The sequence below is a fragment of the Cyprinus carpio genome, chromosome A15 (genome assembly GCF_018340385.1).
Source record: "Cyprinus carpio isolate SPL01 chromosome A15, ASM1834038v1, whole genome shotgun sequence".
In the NCBI taxonomy this organism is placed as follows: domain Eukaryota; kingdom Metazoa; phylum Chordata; class Actinopteri; order Cypriniformes; family Cyprinidae; genus Cyprinus; species Cyprinus carpio.
This window is the reverse complement of record NC_056586.1, coordinates 3631757-3654274: the sequence shown is the minus strand read 5'-3', so window position 1 is coordinate 3654274 and position 22518 is coordinate 3631757. Positions and strand designations below refer to the sequence as shown.

At 35.2% G+C, this 22518-nt stretch overlaps 1 pseudogene; it reads left to right on the top strand.

The window, feature by feature from the left end:
- Positions 1 to 562: 562 nt before the first annotated feature.
- On the top strand, positions 563 to 20765 carry LOC122147650 (annotated as a pseudogene).
- Positions 20766 to 22518: the final 1753 nt, after the last annotated feature.

Here is a 22518-nt window from a genome sequence, read left to right as displayed (position 1 = left end):
GTTCCTTCTGTAGTCTGCTGCTGCACCGACACGAACAATCTGAAAATTAATTGACCACTAACTAGAATAGTGGGTGGCGTCCACCTGTTAGTGAATTTCTGCACACTCATAAGGATATACAGTATCCTGCAGGCAGCACTCCAGAAGGGGCGGAGACTCACGAAGGAGGCGGGACGTTGCGTGGAAGCCACGCCCCTTTCGGAGTTTCCCCCACCGCTTTGGTTCAAGAGTGGAAAACCTATATATATATATATATATATATATATATATATATATATATATATATATATATATATATAAAGTATTGTACAATTTTACGGTCATTTTATTTTGTTCATTTGTGAATCCGTTTCACTTTTGTAAAATTTATGACATTTGTTTGTAGACCTTATTTTAGCTATGTGTGAATAAACTTTCTATTTGTGAGCAAATTCTGCAACAGTAATAACCCCTCAGCCTGGGTGGTTTTTTATTTTTATGTTACTGTAATACATTTGTTAAAGGAACAAAAAAGCTTACAGTGAGAGTCACCTGAAACTACACAAGCCCCACCCACACGAGTTCCTTCCCATCATCCGCCTGCAAACAAACCCATGAGTGTCAACCAGAGGCTTCTCACCCACTTTCAGTCTCTCTCACACAGAAGCGCAAACACATGGAGACTCGAGACTTGAGCTACTTTCCCCCTGAACCTCACTGTTTCCACTCATAACACGGGCGCCATGAGTCTGGGAGAAGAGCTGTGTTATAAAGCACGTGAAATGGACGTGGAGGAAGACTTTTACTCGTATGAGTTCAGTAATGATGCAGGTTCTGTCGGTGTATAAGGACAGTGAGGAGCTGTTCGCAGCGCTTCGGCAGAAGGAGGAGGACGAGGTTGTTCTGTGCAGCTCAGCTGGGAAAGGCTCTGCTGCTGGAGAACAGACAGCTGTGAAGCAGGAGAGAGACGCGCTTCACGACAAACACGCGCAGCAGCTGCAGGTCAGCCTCGTCATCATTTCCGTCTGGGCCACAGTGTTGTTGTTTTATATAAAACGTGAGAGTAATTTATAAACCTAGATTAATATTACATGTGAAATACTACATGTACAGTGGTCCCAAAATGTTTTCAGTGGAAATTATAGTATCAATATGAAAACAAGTATAATCCCATGATAGAGTTTCCTCAAAACCAGAGCTGGGTAGATTACTTGAAAATTGTAATCCGTTACTGATTCCAGAGTACATGATAAAAAGTGTAGTTAGTAACTAAATCCATTACATTACACATTTAAGGTAATATAATCACTAGACTACATTTTGATTACTTTTAGATTTACTTTTGAACCTCACTGGTTTATCAATATTGACTTAAATAGGATAATCTTGTACCATATTAATATAAAAATGCAAAGAAAAAGAAAAATATTAAAATTGTTGTTATTAACATAATGAAGTGCATTAATATAACGTCAAGGTTTCCTAAACTTAGGTTTGTATGGGAACTGCAGGGGGGTTGTAAGTTTAATAAATAGCTAATAATTAATTAAATCATAAAAAAGTAGAATTGAAATAAATTATTTTTTAAATTAACAACAATGGAAAACTTAAATTGTATTATTTTGTAAAATGTACTTATTGATATGTATTTATTTACAACTTAGAAAATTATTTTTATTTATTTATTATTATTATCATCATCATCATTATCATCATTATTTATTATTATTATCATCATCATCATTATCATTTATTTATTTATTCTTTGTTTACCTGCATGTCATGTGACCATTAACAAACATCAGAGAACCGTGAACATGCAGATGTGTTACTTAATTATTGATTTATTGCCTTAAAATATCTGGTGGAATTTCAAGTAAATATATTAGGTGTTCATCCGTAATTGATACAATTTTGAAATGTTGAGAAAACGCTTGTTAAATTTGAGATGATTTCTGTGTATCCTGTGGTTATAGCCAAATGAACAGTGACTGGTCTTTGTGTGAATGTCCACAAAACTGGAGGACTTTCTGAGTGTACAGTATATAAGTGGTAGGATATTTTAGAAAGGGACATATAATAGATGAAAAAGGAATTAGGGAGAATCAATAAATTATGAATAATGGATTGCTATTGTGTTAATAATTTATAATTATGTAATCAAAAAAAAGGCTTTTTGCTTTGATAGTTTATCTAATACAATCAGACATTTTTACTTTTCAATGCTTTTGATGCCAACATATAAATGTTAAAAAAAGGCATATTTTAGGCAGGTATTTAAATTTTAATGCAACATTATACATTTATCTGCTCTTTTAAGGGGAAATAAGTATTATTTTCATAGTTTAAGCATTTTCAAATGAGATCTGAAATGAGAACAGAGTTCATCTTGGTGCAAATACAATTCAGTTTTAAAAAGATGTGATTTTGAATATCAAATATGTTACCATAAACGAATAGGTCACCCAGAAATTAAAATTCTGCTATCATTACTCAACCCTCATATCATTTTCATACTCTATGCTTTTTTCTGTCATCTGTGGAAATCAGTTGCATAAACATAGTCACTATGTTAAGATTGTCTTAAGAACTAGTTTGACTAACTAATAGTTAACAGAGTGGTAATCAGTCTTAAGTTTCGACTTTGAATTAGACCAATCTACCTTTGAATGTAACTTACTTAAAAAGTTATGAGCACTCTTGCAAAATAAAAAAATAAAAATAAATTTTATATATATATATATATACAGTACAGACCAAAAGTTTGGAAACATTACTATTTTTTTAGTTTTGGAAAGAAGTTTCTTCTCTGCTCATCAAGCCTGCATTTATTTGATCAAAAATACAGAAAAAACAGTAATATCGTGATATATTATTACAATTTAAAATAATTTGTTTTAAATTTATTATACTTTAAATTATCATTTATTTCTGTGATGCAAAGCTGAATTTTTAGGATCATTATCACAGTGATCCTTTAGAAATCATTCTAATATGATGATTCATATCAAAGTTGAAAACAGTTCTGCTGCTTAATATTTTTTCAGAACATGTGATACTTTTTTAGGATACTTTGATGAATAAAAAGTAAAAAAAAAAAAAAAAAAGAAGATATGTTTTTAAAATATAAATATTTTGTAATAACAATATACACTAATGGTCAGTAATTTGGGGTCATTAATTTTTTTTCTTTCTTTTTTTTTTTAAAATAAAATCAATACTTTTTATTCAGCAAGGATGTGTTAAATTGATAAAAAGTGATAGTAAAAGAAAATATATTATTAGAATAGATATTAGTAGATTTATTTTTATTTTGAATAAATGCAGTTCTTTTTAACCTTTTATTCATCAAATATATTAGACAGCAGAACTGTTTCCAACACTCATATAAATCAGAATATTAGAATGATTTCTAAATGATCATGTGATAGACTGGATGTTACATGTGACACTGAAGGCTGGAGTAATGATGCTGAAAATTCAGCTTTGCATCACAGGAATACATTATTTTTTTTAAAGTATATTCAAATAGAAAACTATTATTTTAAGTTGTAATAATATTTCACAATATTACTATTTTTTCTGTATTTTTGATCAAATAAATGAGCAGAAGAGACTTCTTTCAAAAACATTAAAAATAGTAATGTTTCCAAACTTTTGGTCTGTACCGTATATGACAAACTTTTAAGACAATTCTAAGCAGTTATATTCATTCACTGAATGATTACTAAATGTCTATGTAAAGAAAATACTACAAAACAGATGGCTTAGTTGTGTTTTGCAAATATTTTATAACTTTAATTGGTAACACTTTATTCTACTGACTATACGGTAAGTAACTTTGCAACAACATGTTAACTTATTCCCCAGTCTACTAATACTATAATGAGAGTTTGTTGACATGTTGCAATGTTACTTATAGTTAGTAGAAGGTCTAAAGTGGACTATCGAATTAAAGAGTGATATCAGATTGGTCTGTGTGAAATCAAATCGTGTGCAGTTCTGCTGACCGGCGCTGTGTCCTCAGGAGCTGGAGCAGGGCAGGGTACGAGCTGCGGGTCAAGCTGGAGGACTGCCAGGCGCAGTGGGAGAGTCAGGTGTCTGAGCTGGAGCGAGACGTGCAGGAGCTGCAGGCGCAGGTCGAGAGACTGAAGCGGAGTCTGAGCGCGGCGGAGAGAGAGAAGAGCAGACTGAAGCAGGAGCACAGTGAACAGAGCCAGAGACTCAGAGAACAGCTGCAGAGGGTCAGTGACACCTGCTGTACTCAAGCCTCATATCAAGCATCACTTTTACTATTCCTCATATCACGGTCGCTGATCTGATGATAACTCATCCTGTAACGCTGGATCTGCAGGCATTAAATGACAGCTCAAGTAGTGCAGCATTTGGCCAGCAAGAAACCTTCACACCCACTCACATTTTATCAATACAATAAAAAATAATAATAATAATAATCAGTTATTGCATGATACCATCAGGCTTCATGATGAATAGTATTTTAATCATCATTTCTTCTGTTTCTCTCAATTTATTAAGCATAATCATCAGCGATATTTGCATTGGTAACAAGCCTTCACAAGATTCCGGTTGCCAGATCTCAAGAGTTTAAATCCCCCCATTCAAACCTTTTTTTTTTTTTTTTTGGACCAGTGGTTTATTTAACCTCCCCGTCCTGGCAACTATGTGCATGCACTCTCTCTACATTACGGAGAAAGCACTGATGAGCTGAAAACAGTTGGAGTTTAGCGATCTATATTCTGCTTAAAAGAAAGTTTAAGACAGCCTGTTATTGTTTTGCTGGGACTAAATCAAACCATGCGAGGTGACGTTCTCTTGTGCTTATGTGAAAGTGCAATAAAATGGCAATAATTGTGATTATATGTTTTTTAGCAAAATAACTATGATTAATCGTTTAAACCACTATCATATCAAAATCATTGTAACCTTTTTTCCTCGCTCGTATATGTAGTGATCCAGTGACAAGCCAGTTTTGATGATGTGATCATTAAGGGCATGTCTCTTTAATGCATTTGTTGCTTTGCTTGTGTAATGAATGTGTCCTTTACTAGAGCAGACGGCAAAACCCAACCACACACTTAACTGGAGTACATGCGCATACAGCAGGGATCATCTCTTGCTCAGTTAAAGATGACGTCACACTGTTCCTCGGCTCAGTGTAACAGATATGATATGGAAAAATGAGCTGGCATCCAAAAATTGTGAATGCAGTATGAGGAAGCAAGTCCCAACCCTATAATACATACTTTTAATAATTCTGTGGGTGACACTACAGTTTCAGTGGACATAAATACACAATGAACAATACTTCTTCAACATTTGTTAATCTTATAGTGATCATTTTAGCATTTATTAATGCATTTTTAAAATCAAAAGTTATCTGTTTAAATTAGTTAATGCACTAACATGAACAAACAATGAAGAATTGTGTTTTTATTGATTAACATTAACAAAGATTAATAAATGCTGTAAAATTGTATTGCTCATTGTTGGTTATGTTAGCTGATGCATTAGCATTAACAAATGAGACCTTTTTGAAAATTGATACTGATCTATGAAATGACACGGTGGTCACATGTTGATTTTAGCTCAGGGTTTGTGGCAGTGCTGTTTTGTGACATTCCTCTTTACTTTCCTCATCCTTTCCGGTTTGGCCATATGAGCGAATCCACAGTAACATCTGACTCAGATTCCAGAGATAACAGTATTAAACGCAAAAAAAAAAATAAAAAAATCAAAGAAAAAACAGGAAATTATATTTTTTCATGAAGAAAATGAAACGTATTTTAGAATAATTAGGATTTTTTTGGTAACAGTAATTTCCCTCAATAAACTCCTCATTTGCTGTTTATTGATGGGAAGGCTGTAGCAGTTTTTTGTGGTAGTAGTTATGTTTAGATATTGGGTTAAATGATCTATAATATGGTCAAGCAATAGAAGTCATTAATATGTGCTTAGAAGTACTAATAAAGTCAACTATTAGTTAATAGTAATATGCATGCTAGTTAATAGTGTTCCTTAATAATTCCTTGAGTGTTATAAATTTTTTTCTTCAGTTTTTAGCATTTTTTTTATACAAATAAAATAAATAATTCACATTTTTCATATTTATTCTAAGTACATTCTCATTGCCACAATACAATACAATAACTTTTTGTATCAGGATAAATTAAAGGCAGTGCCACAAATAACACCATGATGTATAAATACTCAAATACTTTAAAATGAAAAATGTAATACAGAGAGAGAGAGAGAGAGAGAGCAAGTAGCAGGAAGAACTTGTCATTAAAAGTAGGGGTTTTTTTTTGGCTTTTTTTTTTGGCATAACATAAACCAACTTACCTCATGAATAAAACATTCAATTATAACAGAATATTGGATTCAGAACAATATATTTTATAATAGCCTTTTTTACTGTTTTATTTTTTCAATTGATTAAAATTAGTTGGAAATTTATCATCAATTCCAGTGTTTTTGGAATCAATTCCTTCTGTTTTCCTTATAAGCTCGTTTCTGCCACGGGATAAAAAAAAAAAGTATATAAAAGATATACATTTACAATTAACAAGAAAAAGTCACAATTACCGGTTTTTGTTTGTTTGTTTGTTTGTTTGTTTGTGGCTGAAAAAAAAAAAAACAGAATTGCGAGATGAAAATTCAGAATTTGCAAAAGAAAGTCAGAATTTTGAGTTTATTTATTTTTTTGTGGTGGAAACAGCTTCCATAAATCCTCTCTGTCTTCTTGTATGAGATGAGAAACCTAAATTTAGATCCACCTGCTGCTGTTGACTCATTCTGTGAGGAAACCACTTCCACACGTTCCTCTCACACTCCACTCGTTGTATCATGCGTAAGGTCGATGTTTGCTAATTTTTTTCTGTTTGCACACTTGCCAGGTTCAAACTCATGAGCTCATTTAAAAAGCTGTTAATAACATGTAATCACAGGCTGTGTTCTGTAGTCATGTGTTGTTGTGAGTTTGGACTAGAGTAATGGCTAACTCGTACCGTTCCACTGGGAGTCCCACACCCTCTCATCCTCCACACGCCACACAGCCGTAGAGACTGTGTCTGTGAGCATTTCTTCCAAGAAATCAAAGATCAGGAAACTCTGATGTTTATGTGTCCCGTCCTGCTCCGAAGGAAGAGGAAGTACGTCTTACTCATTCCACCACGGCTTCCAACATTTATATGTTTTGGTTTTGACTGCTCTCAAACAGGTTCTAGAGCGAAGTCTAGAGCAGATAAGTGTCTCTTATGCTTCGATTGCAGATGTGCTTTTGTCTGTTTTGGTAAAAAGCTCTTTTTTGAGGTGTGTGAAGCCTTGAATGGTGAGTATTTGCATGTGTGTGAATTCATGTGCATGTAGTGGATTTACTAAGATATAATTTTGGAGTCAAAAGTAAACGTGTATATGCATGTGTTTATGTGTGTGTGTGTGTGTGTGTGTGTTGACCATTGTCCTCACAAAGACAGAACAACCTGAAACCAGCTTGATAGGCTTAATGAATTTACTAAATACTGAAATGTCTTCATAAAGATGCAGAGAGCTTTGTGTGAGGGTTAGGATGAGGTTAGGTTGATTGTGTGTATTTGTGAGTGTTTCTCATGGCCTGCTGTTACTGTTTGTGATGAACTCTTAGTGTCTAACCGTCTGTACAGTACATGGTCGCACAAAAGCGCTAAGTGAGTCAATCAGGAGAATGCAGGGTAATTTAGAGGAGATCTGCCTCCCAGTGTTGCTTACAGAAGAGCCTTAAAACAAGCATTTGTAATTGCAGGAAAGCTGTGCCTTCCTGTTCCAGGGTGAAAACCTCTGGGGATGCTACAAACATGCTTGTATAGGCTGGTATTTGATAAAAAAACATAAGCAACGAGCCTTTTCATATGCTCTGTAGTACATTAGTATACTTATTACTATTCTTTTGCATTCCATATTGCAATCAAGACTGCATGACTTTCTTTATTCCAGTGAGCACAGACAATGCTGATTCTTTTCCGTACATCAAAAGGAAATTAATACTGGGTATGTCAAGCTCCAAAAACAGAGTCTTCGGATGCAGTTTTGCAAACAAATATTCAGGAGTATCCATTAAATTGTTTACTTTAAAGAAGCATACTGGAAGTGTAGAGTTGTTGAGGTCACGCGAGTCTGATTCAGCAGATCAGTCACAGTTTAATTGCATGACTTTGTAAATCATTCACACTTGTGCTGTTCTCCAGTCAGCTGCTGTGAGGTCGACCAGACTTACGTAATGCCACACCTGCTCTCCACAAGCTGCATGATCTGAGGTATCATTCCCTCAAGTTATTTCCCAAAGTTTAATAGCTGTAGGATCAAAAAAATATTCTTCATGATATACAGGGATTGGACAAAATTATGCGAACCCCTATTATTATAGGGGTTAATATAATCTTTTATTTCTTTACGTTGTCTATACTCTCTAGGTTGTATATCAGTGTAGTATAAGTTGTGTTCAGCAGTGTTTGGTACAAGTGCTTAGTGAAATATGTGACTTGTCAGACGTCCAAAAAGAACAAATCATGGGAGTTCGTTTAGCAAGAGCATCTGTAACCTTCACGGCCCAGTAGTTTGGTGTTTAAGGAACAACATTCTTTACTGCGTACTCACAAAGCATAGCAAAAGAAGAAAAGCATCAGCGAAGAAGAATAGTAGGTGATAACTGAAAGTAAATGATAGAGGCTGTGTGTCACGAAAGGCTGGAATATTCTACACAACTTTTAAAATCAGAACAGATTTTAAAACATGGGCATCACACACTTACAGACTTTTAATAGTCACAGAGGAAAAACTGGCCGTCATACACTAAACGACTGACTACCAGACTTTCAAGTTTTTCTGATCACAACTAACTCAGACAGAAAGGTGTGCCTTGTTGCTAGGAGACGCATGACTAATGAAAACAATGTGTTTTAAAATCATCTCAAAATTTCAAACATGTTTGATATCCTCCAACTGGATGGAATCAAAGTGTGAAGCTAAAAAATCAGTCTGTGACCATCATGAACAGTTAAATGCTCTCCCCATTTTGCAATAAAAAATATGTGCAATACATATTAGCTCAAGATTCACCATGAAGACTCTGTTTCCACAGAGAAATGTACAAAGCAAACATTCATGAATTTGCTAAAAAATTAACCAGGGACACCAATGCTAATATGCATAAAAAAATGGTTTCGTGATCATAAAACCTAGACAGCTGGAGCACCAAGATGAACTTAGTTACAAATACATAAAGAGTTGTGTGCAGCACTGTTGTCCCCTGTATTTCCTGGTTTGTTTTTCTTTGGAATTGTTCACCTTGAGCAAATTCTCTACTTTGGAAGCTTTAGTGCCATGTAAAATAGCATTTAGCTAACACTGTTAGTAATGTGCTCCCTTCAGTGATGCAGTCTGATTCAGTAATAAATAGAGATTTATTCGTTTGGAGATGCCACAGAAGGTTGACATGCGTCCTGAAGCATGCTGTCTGCCTTTATCACGTTATTATAACAGTTCATTATTAAAGAACATTTGGAGTCTAAACGATGTATTTTATAATAGTAGTTTTGCTGTTCTATTAGATGTTTTTGGAGTCAGTTGCTTTGTTTTGGGGTCCTCTCTATGTCTTAAATTTAGATCCACATGCTCATGTTGACTTATTTTGTGTATAAAACTATTTCACACATGTTCCTCTCCCATTGGAGTAGTATCTACTCTAATATCAAATCACATTTGTTATACCAAGGATTGCACGTTTTTATCTGTGTTTACACACTTGCAACAGCTCCCAGTTCAAACTCACTCAGTTGGTTTTTCTTCTGAATTTTCTTCTTTGAGCAAATTCACTATTTTGACAGCTTTGTGTCATGCAAAAAAATATCTCTCTCTCTCTCTATATTAGCTAGTACTGCTAGTAATGCAGTCCTTTTAGTAAAGCTTGTCATATGATCTGATAAGATTGTATCAGAAATAAATGGAGATTTATTAGTTTGCAGACGCTGTCTGGCTTGGGGCATCAGCTGGCAGGAGCATTACTGAATGCTACAATGCACTGGTTTATGGTCAGTCCTGAATAGCCTTTCCCTCATGGGGCCACTAAACTTGCAGTGGTTGGTAGTTGAGTCTAACTGAACCAGGACCTGTAGCCTGGTCGTTCCCCGCCCCCGTCCCATACAGGCTCACAGTGACTGATGCCACTGCCAAGATCAAGTTGCCAAGCTACATCTGTCATGGGGCTCTTTGATCAGGTTCTGGATGTGTGTGATGCACACTGACGTCTGCCCGGTTATCTGCTGATTCAGGTTCATCACCAGAGGCCCCCGATCAGCCAGTGCATGTTTTTGTTTAGCTCTCATCAAGCGAACTTAACTTCTTTTCATTATGAAAATGCGACGCATCCCTTAGTGGAAAAACCCGTCTTTTTGTTATTGTTACTTTCTCTTCTGAAAGACGATGCCTCTTGTGGATATCACCCATTTGATTTCTGAACATATCTGAAAGCTGAAAAAGCGTTTTGGACGTACAGTGGTTTGATTAGTGAGCTGTGTTGTGTATGTTTAGGGAATGGAAGTGGAGCATACCATGACCGGTGAGCTTCAAAGACTGAAAGAGGAAATGAGAGAAAGGGGGCAAGCCAGACCCCAGGACGATCATCGAAATCATCAACGCGCTTAAAGAACAGGTGAGAAAACTGCAACATAATTCCACACTGTATGGTATTTTATGTTATAAAATGTATATACTGTAATTACAATGAAAATATACTCAACAAAAAAAATAGTTGTACATTGAATCTGCAGCTCTCTACACTTGCTTGTTTATTAAATGTCATGCAGTAGTTAGTTCCAGACCACGAATTTGATCGGCTGAGCAACGTTCAAAGAGTGTTTTTCACTGTTGTCTCATTACATTGTCTTTGTTTGTGGCATAGACTAGACAATAGCTGTGTCCCAATTCAGAGGCTGCATCCTTGGAAGGACATAAACTTCAAAGGCCACACCTTCACCTTAAAGATCAATCTGAGTGAAAGCAAAACAGGGTTCACAACCTGCCTAATATGTTCACCTTGGTCAATTTATATACATATATGTACATGAATAAGCTATCTATGAAATTGCATCTTATAGGATATGTCAACATTTAAACCACTTTAAAGTGTTTTTTTTTTTTTTTTTTTTTTTAATGTTAGATGTTCAGTTAAGATGAAACCCAAAACGGATAGTTCACCCAAAAATGAAAATTCTGTCATCATACCCTCATGTTGTTCCAAACCTGCATGAGTTTCTTTCTTCTATTGAGCACGAAAGAAAGTTTTTTTTTGAATAATGTTGGTAACCAAACAGTTGGTAACCAGCCATTGACTTGCGTTGTATTTGTTTTCATACTATGGAAGTCAATGGGGACCAGCAAGTGTTCAGTTAACCAACATTCTTCAAAATATCTTCTTTTATGTTCTACATAACAAAAGACAGCCATAGGGGTTTGGAATGGTATGAGGGTAGGTAAATAATTATTTATGGGGGAACCATCCCTTTGAATTTAAAATTGTAATCTGGCATTTTCATTTAATAATAATCCTGTCATCACTGGTGTACAGTCATTCTTGGGAAAGTCTGGGCTGCGAAGGATCCATCTACTGAATCCTTCATAGCCAGGTAAATGAAGGACACATTTGAAGGAACCTTTGAACTGGGACGGCCTTCATTGTGTTGATCTTCAAATGCAGCATTCAAAAGGATGCAGCCTCTGAATTGGGACACAGCTTGCAGAATGCAGTTCTTTGCAGGGGTTCATCACGCTCATGCCCTTCATCATGGATGGATTATATGCAAACATAGCTTTTTTACTGTAACAAGAACTGCACGATAAAGCGACAGCATCTGTAGTGTGAATGATTGTAGAATTTGTTGACTTATAAACTAATGTGTGTGTTTGTGTGCTTTCAGGTGGCACGGCTCACGCAGCGGGAGCAAACACTCAAGCAGCGCTTAAAGATGACTTGGAGACCGACGAGAATGAGGAACTAAAAGACACTGTGACCGCGCTCCACGCACGCCTGGATCTACAAGAACAACAGAGTCACACACACATACAACAGGTTAGGTCGCTCTCACACACTATACTCAGCTGAGCAGAATGCTTCACTCTGAATAAGAAACTGTGGTCTGAAGTTTATGTGAAACTGGAATCTGGTGGTTCAGGATTTGTCTCTTAAAAATTTCAGTAGTTCTTATGAACAGTAAAAATGTAGTAATATGATCCAGAGATTAATGCCAAACATTCTCAAATGCTGATGATCAGCCATTGTTTTAGTGCAGGAAGAGCTGGGAATATTTAAGCAACTTTAGATTCGATTCTGGGAATGATGATCCGATTCCAACACAATTGTTGAACCACTTTTGTCTTATTAATTACTAATAAATTAAAGTTTACTGACTTGAATATCAAATTTATTTGTGCATTTTTATTGGTACTAATTAGTAAATACTTTTAAAAATATATTGCAAATTAGTAATAAAGGGGAACAAAGAAACACATGCCAAGGGAAAAACAAAAGAGAGTTTATACAAAAAACACATTTATCTATCTTTCTTTCTGATCAATAATTACTCTTGACATCATAGACAGCACCCTCACATATAGAAACACAGCTGAGGCTGCATTCACTCTAATGCACAGATCTGTTTGTGAAATATCAGATGTTTCGTCCTGTCCTCAAAACACAGCTGATTGTGTTTAAATTAATTTGGCATTGAGATGAAAATGCATTTACCACTCACACAGAGTTATGCACGGTCACATGCCACGAGCACCTTCAGTATGATCACACAAAGTGCACGTGAGCATTTGAAGCAGTAAGTGTGCTTCATTCACAGCATAAATGATGCTTACGGATGCATTTGGAAGGAAAACATGTAACTACTGGCGGGTGTGCAATTAATCCGCTTCAATTGTGAAACTTCATACAAGTTTATATACTTATTTGATGATGTGTGTTTGTGTGTAATTGACAGAAAGCAGAATACGACAAAGTGCCATTGTGCATATATGGACGAGCTAAGCTCAGAACTGATTCAGAAATGTTGAAGAGAATCGAGATGCATGAGAGAATCAGGGTCTGAAATGAAAGAGGCTTGGGGCAAAAATCACACCAAAATTGGCAAAATATTTTGCATATGTACTTCATGAATGTAAAAAAATGAGTGATAACACTTTTTTTTTTTCTCTGTCCCAAGCTGGCAGAGGCCTGGCGGGAAGTGGATGGGGTTCGTTCCCGGGCTCAAGAGCTGCAGTCTCAGGTCGAGGAGCTGCAGGAGGAAGTGGCCCTCCAGGAGAAGAGTCACAACGACTCATCTTTACTGTCTGAGCTTGAAAACAATCTGGACGTGGGATACTGGAGCCTGGACAAAGAACAGGTGATACACTGAACTGTACTCACTGCAGCCTGATAATGCCAGACTGTTTCACATTCTACAGAAAATGAATGTTACAGAACAAGAGCCCTCATGTGTTTATAAATCTCAGTTTAATTGGTTTCTAGCTACACTCTACACATAGAGCTATTTAAATTCAGAGTCCTACAAAGGAATTATAAATACAGGGGTTTCAGTTAACACAACCTGATGCTTTTTAAAGGGCTCATATTATGCGATTTCAAGTTTTCCTTTCTCTTTGGAGTGGTACAAGCTGTTCGTGCACAGATAAGATCCCTAAAGTTGCAAAGACTAAAGTCTCAAACCCGAAGAGATATTCTTTATAAAAGTTAAGACTTGTCCACGCCCTCCTAAAACACCTCGTTTAAACACCCCCCCACATGTCTACGTCACTGTGTGGGAAGATTTGCATAACACCGCCCAAATGTTTACGCAAAGAAAGAAGGCGTAATGTAAGTCTGTAGTATTATTACCACCGCCGTCATGTCGTAGAGATGCATTATAAAAGCTACATCAAAAAGCAGATGCTGCATTAATTATTTTTAATGCTTTAAACAAAATATTAATCACAAAAATGTCATTGGCAGCCCTAATTTTTAAGCCCTGCTCATACTGTTGGAACCATTACAATGTTGGATTCAAAATGAGTGAAGTCTCTTGTCCGTACTATTATGTGAAGTACACTATGTGTGTAGTAGTAACATTGACTATACTTTCATTTAAACAAAACTATACAAATACCAGTGAAAATCCATGGTTCTCGGTACCAATTTCGGTACCAAAGCAAAACACAAAAACATGCTAATTAAATATTTTGACTATACTTTCATTTAATCCAAACTGTGTACATATTTAATTTAAAAGGGATTTTGAATTTTAAACCTAAAAATAATAATAATAATAATAATAATAATAATAATAATAATAAAAAGCCCAGATCTGCTTTTCTGACCGATATGACACAATGTTAACCATGTTAACCAATTCTGAATCTGGCAAAATATCAGTGCTGGTATTGCTAGATCTCAGTGCTGCGTTTGACACTGTCGATCATAACATTCTACTAGAGAGACAGGAAAACTGGGATGCTACTCAAATGGTTCAGGTCATACTTAGAAGGGAGAGATTATTATGTGAGTAAATGGGAGAGCATAAGTCTAAGTGGACATCCATGACATGCGGAGTCCCACAAGGCTCAATTCTTGCACCGCTCTTGTTTAGCCTGTATATGCTCCCACTAAGTCAAATAATGAGAAAGAACCAAACTGCCTATCACAGCTATGCTGATGATACACAGATTTACCTAGCCTTATCTCCAAATGACTACACCCCCATTGACTCCCTCTGCCAATGTACTGATGAAATTAATAGTTGGATGTGCCAGAACTTTCTTCAGTTAAACAAGGAAAAAAACTGAATTCAATTGCATTTGGAAACAAAGATGAAGTTGTCAAGGTGAATGCATACCTTGACTCTAGGGGTCAAACAACCTGAAAATCAAGTCAGGAATCTTGGTGTGATTCTGGAGACAGACCTTAGTTTCAGTAGTCATGTCAAAGCAGTAACTAAATCAGCATACTATCATCTAAAAACATTGCAAGAATTAGATGTTTTGTTTCCAGTCAAGACTTAGATAAATTTGTTCATGCCTTTATCACCAGAAGGGTGGACTATTGTAAAGGTCTCCTCACCGGCCTTCCCAAGAAGACCATTAGACAGCTGCAGCTCATACAGAACGCTGCTGCCAGAATTCTGACTAGAACCAGAAAAATCTGAGCATATCACACCAGTCCTCAGGTCCTTACACCGGCTTCCAGTTACATTTAGGATTGATTTTAAAGTACTTTTACTCATTTATAAATCACTCAATGACCTAGGACCAAAATATATTGCAGATATGTTCATTGAATATAAACCTAACAGACCACTCAGATCATTAGGATCGAGTCAGAAATACCAAGGGTTCACACAAAACAAGGGGAGTCCGCCTTTAGTTACTATGCCGCCCGCAGCTGGAATCAGCTTCCAGAAGAGATCAGATGTGCTAAAACATTAGTCACATAACTGTGCATTTATTGTATGAGCACTGTGCGATGTCCGAACTGATTGCACTGTATCTTACGTATTCACTGTATTTTATGTAAAATCATTTTCTGTTTTAACTGTTTTAAATTCATTTTAAATAAGTAAATTTTTTAATAATTTTCAAAGTTTTAAAATTGCTTATTTTTTTTGTTTTTTTTATTATTTTTCTTCATGATTATTTTACTTTCTTTTATGTAAGCACTTTGAATTACCATTGTGTGCTATATAAATAAACTTGCCTTGCCTTGCCATACCAGGTTTAGACTTTGACACGTGCAGTGCTCATGTTTATTCAACGAAGTCAACGGCTTTTGGAAAATCTGTTTTGTCAGTTTTTATATTTCCCAATGTATGGGAAACACTGTGAAACTTATCTGCTTGAACTCTTTAATTTGATCCGGGTGTGCTGTCTTTAAAGTGTTCGTTAGTTTGGTGTGTTTCCTCCTTTTGAGATCGCCTCATCTCAGTGCTTTTATGAAGAGAGCGCATCTGTGCACCAAGAACCGGGTTGACCGGGTACTCGGTACCACCCGGTTACTTAAAAAAAAACTAGTACTGTAACATTTTCATTTTTTAGTACGGACTTGGTACCACAGTACCGGGTCTTTTGACAACACTAGTGTATAGTATATAGAGTTGCTGCATCTCGTGAGCTTCTTGATTAGGAGGCTGCAGTGGACAGCAAGAGGGCTCTCTATGATTTACACACATTTCAAATATTTACATTTATGCCTGTTAATTTGATATTTGGCACAACTAGAACATGTGTCTTGCCCAGCAGGTCTGTCAGGAGCTGCACTACATCCTGGAACTGCTTCAGCCTGTGGCCTACAGATCAGAGCCTGATCAGGACTCAGATGACAGCCTGCAGGGCATGCTGGGACAACTGAAACATGCAGCTCAGTGGATGAGTGAGACACTACAGGTACAGTTGGGTTCTATGGGACAGAAACGTAACAGAAGGTGACATACAGTGTGCCTCCCTGGAGTTTTTTGACATCTCATACTGTCTCACAAAATTTCAGCAACAATGATTCACATTCATCACAAGCATACATCTTCATACAGTATGTCTTCATTCAGACCATAATGGTTTGGGTCCTCATGGCTTTTTTTGTCCATTGGGTAAATCTCACATAACATTCCTGGATCATATTCCAAACTCACATCAAACAGAAGAAAAGATAAGGTACTTTAATGTGCTTAAAGAAAATAAGGCTATATTCATTTGTGTTTACACATCTTGGTATAGTGTTGTATTTGTGTACAGTGTACACTATTCAATTAGTTTTAATGCTAATATTATATACAAATTACAGTTTATTTGTACTAAAATTTACACAAAAAGAATAAAGAGAAAACAAAAACTTAAACTCAAATATTCAGATGCATTTCAGAAAATGGACAAAAAATAACAGATTTTTGAAAATATTGCTAAAAAATTTATGGTAATATAAAACAGGCTCTGTTTACTTTCTTTCTTTCTTTCTTTCTTTCTTTCTGGAGAGTGGATCATAATATTGTGAGATTCACCCAATATTGAATGGAGAGTGGATCAGAATATATATTAATTATTCATTAATTTGCATCAGTAATTGCTGAAACAGTAATGTTATTTCTGTGAGCTCAAACCGTACATAGCATAGAACTAGGATTTAAAGTTAATGTGCAGTTTAACAAAAGGTTTGGATATTAAACAAACTTCTCATACTGAAGTGGGAATTGCATCAGAGTTTTTGTTCAGGTTGAGGTGTGTTCAGTGAGGATCGATGAAGCCACAAATGAAGCCAACGGCAGAGCCAGAGAGAGAGAGAGATACTGATGCTGTAGATACACCCTGCCATCACAGTCTAACAAAGACCACACTTGACGAATCCTCCCAGGCTAACCAGCATGCAGTGCTGAACGCTTCTGTATCATTTGTGTCTGCAGGAGAAGAGAAAGTCCATTGTGGGATCGGTGAGCGATCCGTGTAAGAATGCCATCCGGATACAGGAGCTGCAGGATCAGGTAACAGCCACAACTAACAGCAGCCCAATATCACTGCCCCTGACCTGGGCTCAGTTTCTAAAAAAATGGCTCCATTGTTTGGAGGGCCTGGCAACCCCTGGGGAATTTGTGAACAAAGATGTACTGCTTTTCTGACTGGGATTCACCGCTGTATGAAGACAAGTGCAGTCAAGTGGTGAATCTGTTCAACTAGTTTTCAGGAAGAAAAGAAATTAGTCAAGGTTTCTTTAAAAGTCTTAATTTGCTGAACATCTTTAATTCACAAAAAAACAGAACAAAACATCTCAAACACATAAAAAAAACTCATATAAAAAAAAATTAAATTAAAAAAAACTTATATCTTTTGTCTTGTTTGCAATTACAAATACTGTATCAAAACATCAATAAAAATAAATAAGAATTATTGTGTTTCAAAATTAAGTCTTGAAAAATGTTAATTAAGTGAGTTTAAGTTTAAAACAAGAGCAAATATCTGTCAACAGGGAATAAAAATTAAGATGAATTAGAATTTTTGAGTTTGGATCAATTTCTCATGAAACAAGACTTCATATGTTATGTAATTTTGCTTTTCAGTATCTTAAATGTATCTTGATTTAAGAATCTTGCACTGCACTGGAAAACAAGAAAAACAAAATACTGAGGAAGAACCTGTTTTTCCCCGATGTGATCAGAAGTACAGTAAAATATATATTTCCATATTGGGGCGCAGCTTGTGTGTGTGTGTGTGTGTGTGTGTGTGTGTGTGTGTGTGTGTGTGTGTGTGTGTGTGTGTGTGTGTGTGTGTGTGTGAATTTAACTAAATTAAGAAATAATGGAGATCTGCAGAAAGTTGATGCAGAAGTGTTGCTAACACAACTCGTGTGCTTCCTAGACATTTACATTTAAATAGCATATTTTCATATTATGTTGGTCTTAAAAAGGTCTTTAAAAAGTCTTCAGTTTACCTGCAGAAACCCTGTGTAGTAAAACTAGTGCTCACTGATTCTCTTTTGGGCCTTTCAGAGATGAAGTTGGTAAAGGTGAACTTACCGCTTTTTGTTGTTTTATGTCTTTATAGTTATGAATTTTGATTTCAGTTTTAGTCTTTAGTCATTTTAGAAAATCAATAAAGTAAATGAAAATGAGAAATGTTGCATTGTCAGCTGGCTAAAATAAAACAAGTTTAAGTGTTTTTGTATTTTATTTCAGTTAACATTTATTTTATTTCAAGTAACATTTTACCAAATTGTCTTAATATCTACTCTGTGAATTTCAATACATAAATATGAAGATATAAATACTTATGAATCATTTTAACAACTTTTTATATCTATTTAAAAGTTTAACCATTGCTTTCAGAAAACAATGTATGAAAATGTGGTGAGAATAATGCTTTAAAAAAGTTATGAAGAGATTTCTGCTGTTCCTAAAGCGCCACCTGCTGTCAGAGAATGAACATGCATTTTATATTCAGTCCGCTGCTTTTGTCCAGATCAACTTTTACGCAGCAAATTCACAATACTGTAAAAATGAACTGGTCGATAGAAAAGAAGCTCCGGATTATTAAACAGATAAGACACGATCCAGCAACTGCCATTTCAGCAATATATTTTCAAAAGCCATTACTTTCTTTTCTCTTTTTTACTTCTCTGTTACCAAACTTTACTCGAGCAAACTTCATCAAAAATATTAACACAAAACACTAACACACAGATATTATTACCGAGCATTACTGTCTGAACCCTGACATGGGGCCCTTTGCAAGCGCTTATTCGGTAGGGCCGGCACTGTTTTCAGAACTAATATTTTTAAATATTTAACTGGAATAAAATTACTGAAAGCATTGAGTTTATGATTAAATGCTTGAAATTAGTTTTTCAAACAAAACACACCTTTAAGATTTCAAGCAGAGTGAATACAGAGCATTTGCGTGTGACATTTTGCTTTTAGCATTTTGTGTAATGTTAATATCATTATAAGCAGCATTAGACAGATATTTGCAAAATCATTTCAAAGATTAATCATAATTGTTTGGCTTCTCTCTCAGAATGAGCGTCTTATAACAAAAAACACAGATCAAAATCCGAGCTGAGAGACTTGTGGAGCAGGAAGTAGTTCAGCAGGCCGTAAAGGACCGCGATGATACATCACTAAGTAAATATTGAACATTATGATTCTATACATGTTAATGAGAAAGTAAATGCATTATCAGTTATGCGAGTGACATTTCTTTGGAACAGATATTTAAATAGTCTTGTCTGTTAGAAAAGAGGTATTTTTAACGTCTTGGTGTTGGTTTTCTCTCCTGCAGGAAGACAGCGATGGAGGCAGAGCTGCTGAGAACAAAGCATGATATGATGTGTTTAAACAACCAACTCCTGGAAGCCATTCAGCCGAACTTGAGCTGTCACAGGAACTGGAGGCCTGGCAGGTAAGACACTTGTGTGTTTTTGATCTCTCAGTCCTCACTTAGTAGATTAGGTTGTGTATTGTCTGTTAATAATGTTATGGATACTCTTTCGCCCCCTGCTGTTCACAGTGGAAGCCTGCAGCTGTTTAATGTCTTGTAACTGCTTTTGAGTTTTAAATGAGAGTAGATAAAATTGAAATAATAATAATAATCAAACTTTTTTGTTTAATGTTCATTTTTAAGTGAATGTGTCCTCAAAACATATTTCCTGTTCTTATCACAAATAAAATAATAATAATGTGCAGAAGAATGCATTTATACTGATTTATTGCACTTGTACCCAAATACTTTACACTGATGTGCAAAAGTAGGTTTTTAAAATATTACAATTTATCATGTTTATGAACTATTCATGTGCACCTGCAGGACGATATCCAGGTTATCATCAATCAGCAGCTGAGGAGCCAGCAGCAGACAGAACAGCCTCAGAAGAGATCAGCGGGTCGGCTTTCTTTCCTGCGTAAGTCCAGACGACCGTCCACTCTGTCAGAGATCAGCCCCGAGCAGAACCAGACGCCCTGGAGAGACTGGCTCAAACACAGCAAAAAAACATGCTGAGAACGTATCAGACACTCATGGATGATGATCCACCGCCAATGCCAAAGACAACTGACCGTGTTAGAAAAGAAGAGGAAAAAAACATTCTCTTAGAAAGAAAATAAAATGTAGATTAATCTCACAAAAACATATTCACATTTCTCCCCAAATTAAAAGAAGAAATAATATTTCATATAAATGCAACATATGATTTCTTGTTTCTTTCTGTCATCTTTGGAGGGAAATGAATCTCACAATTATATAATAACATTATGTATGTACCTAAATTAAAAAAATATAAAAATAAATAAAATAACAAAATAATGAACATGATCACCTTAACTTCAAATGAAATTTAAAAAAATATAATATAATAAAACAAAATAATATTGTTATGTAATAACATTACACAGAACAAAACACTTACCTGAACTGCACATGAAGGAATGTCTCAGTAGAGTGAAATACACCGGATGATGCTTGAGTTCAAATCTGACATTGTTCAGTTCACTAATGCATTCATATGAAGATCTGTAGCGCTCAGACTCAGACATCGTCATGATTTACAGAATAATTCACTGATTCAGATGTTCATGGCTGAAACACATTAGTATCTTCTGTTATCACTAATGCAGTTTTGTTTTGAATGTAATTTCATATCTTTGTCAATGCAACATTTGTACAATATAATTTTTTTTATGCATATCACTGTCTTTAGGATATTTATTAAGAAATGCATTTGCACTTCAGGCTTCAGTAAAAGTAGAAAATCATCTGTGTGAAGCATTATGACACTTTTACACATTGTTCTGTTCATCTGAGCAGCTCTGTCAGAACATGTGAGGTACACACTGACACCAGATCAGCCGAGTTATTGCATCAAACACACTGGCAGCGTATTCCTGACCTTCTGTTCAAGCAGCAGCCAGTTTCTTCTTAAGGAAGCAAAAAAAAGGAGAGGTGTGCCGTTTCTTTAAAGTTTCTTTAAATTTGGATTCATCACATGATATAAATATATATTAGGGCTGTCAAATGATTAAAAACTAAAATATATATATATATATATTAGGGCTGTCAAATGATTAATCACGATTAATCACATCCAAAATAAAAGTTTTGTTTACATAATATATGTGTGTATACTGTGTATATTTATTATGTATATATAAATACACACACATGCATGTATATATTTAAGAAGAATATGTTATGTTTATAAATTAAATATATTTATATATAATATAAAATATAAGAATATAAATATATAAATGTATATACATGTAAATATTTTCTAAATATATAATTTATGTGTGTGTATTTTATATATACATAATAAATATACACAGTATACACACATATATTATGTAAACAAAACTTTTATTTTGGATGTGATTAATCGTGATTAATCATTTGACAGCCCTAATATATATATATATATATATATATATATATATATATATCTATATATATATATATATATATATATATATATAAAATCTTCCAAGTTTTATGTTATCTTGCCAAGTTTCCATGTACTTCTGATGCTTGGGGTACTAACATTAATTTAGAAAATAACAGCCATTTATATATATATCATCTTCATATGAAGGCTGTAACACTAATATTGTCCTCCAGAGGGAGCCACAGGATAACAAATCCTTTTAGATCTCATCATTTGAAATTCTTCAGGCTGTAAACACAGGCCTCCTTCATGATAACATGACAATAAACAGGTTTAAAGAAGTGAGACAATAACTGAGTAGATTATTATTATTTCTTTCCATATTTATTGAGGTTTCGAAACCAAACAGTGAACAAATATTTTGGTATGCTGATATTCTGAAATAATAATAAACAATACCGAAGTAATTTGATGAAGTACATTTTTTAGTTTAAATATGTTTAAATTCCAAGTTCAGTTTGTCGAGATGCTGTTTGTTTATCAGTAAACATCACCTCGAGTCGTTTCTATGACGACCAACTCTTCACACTCACACTGCACCC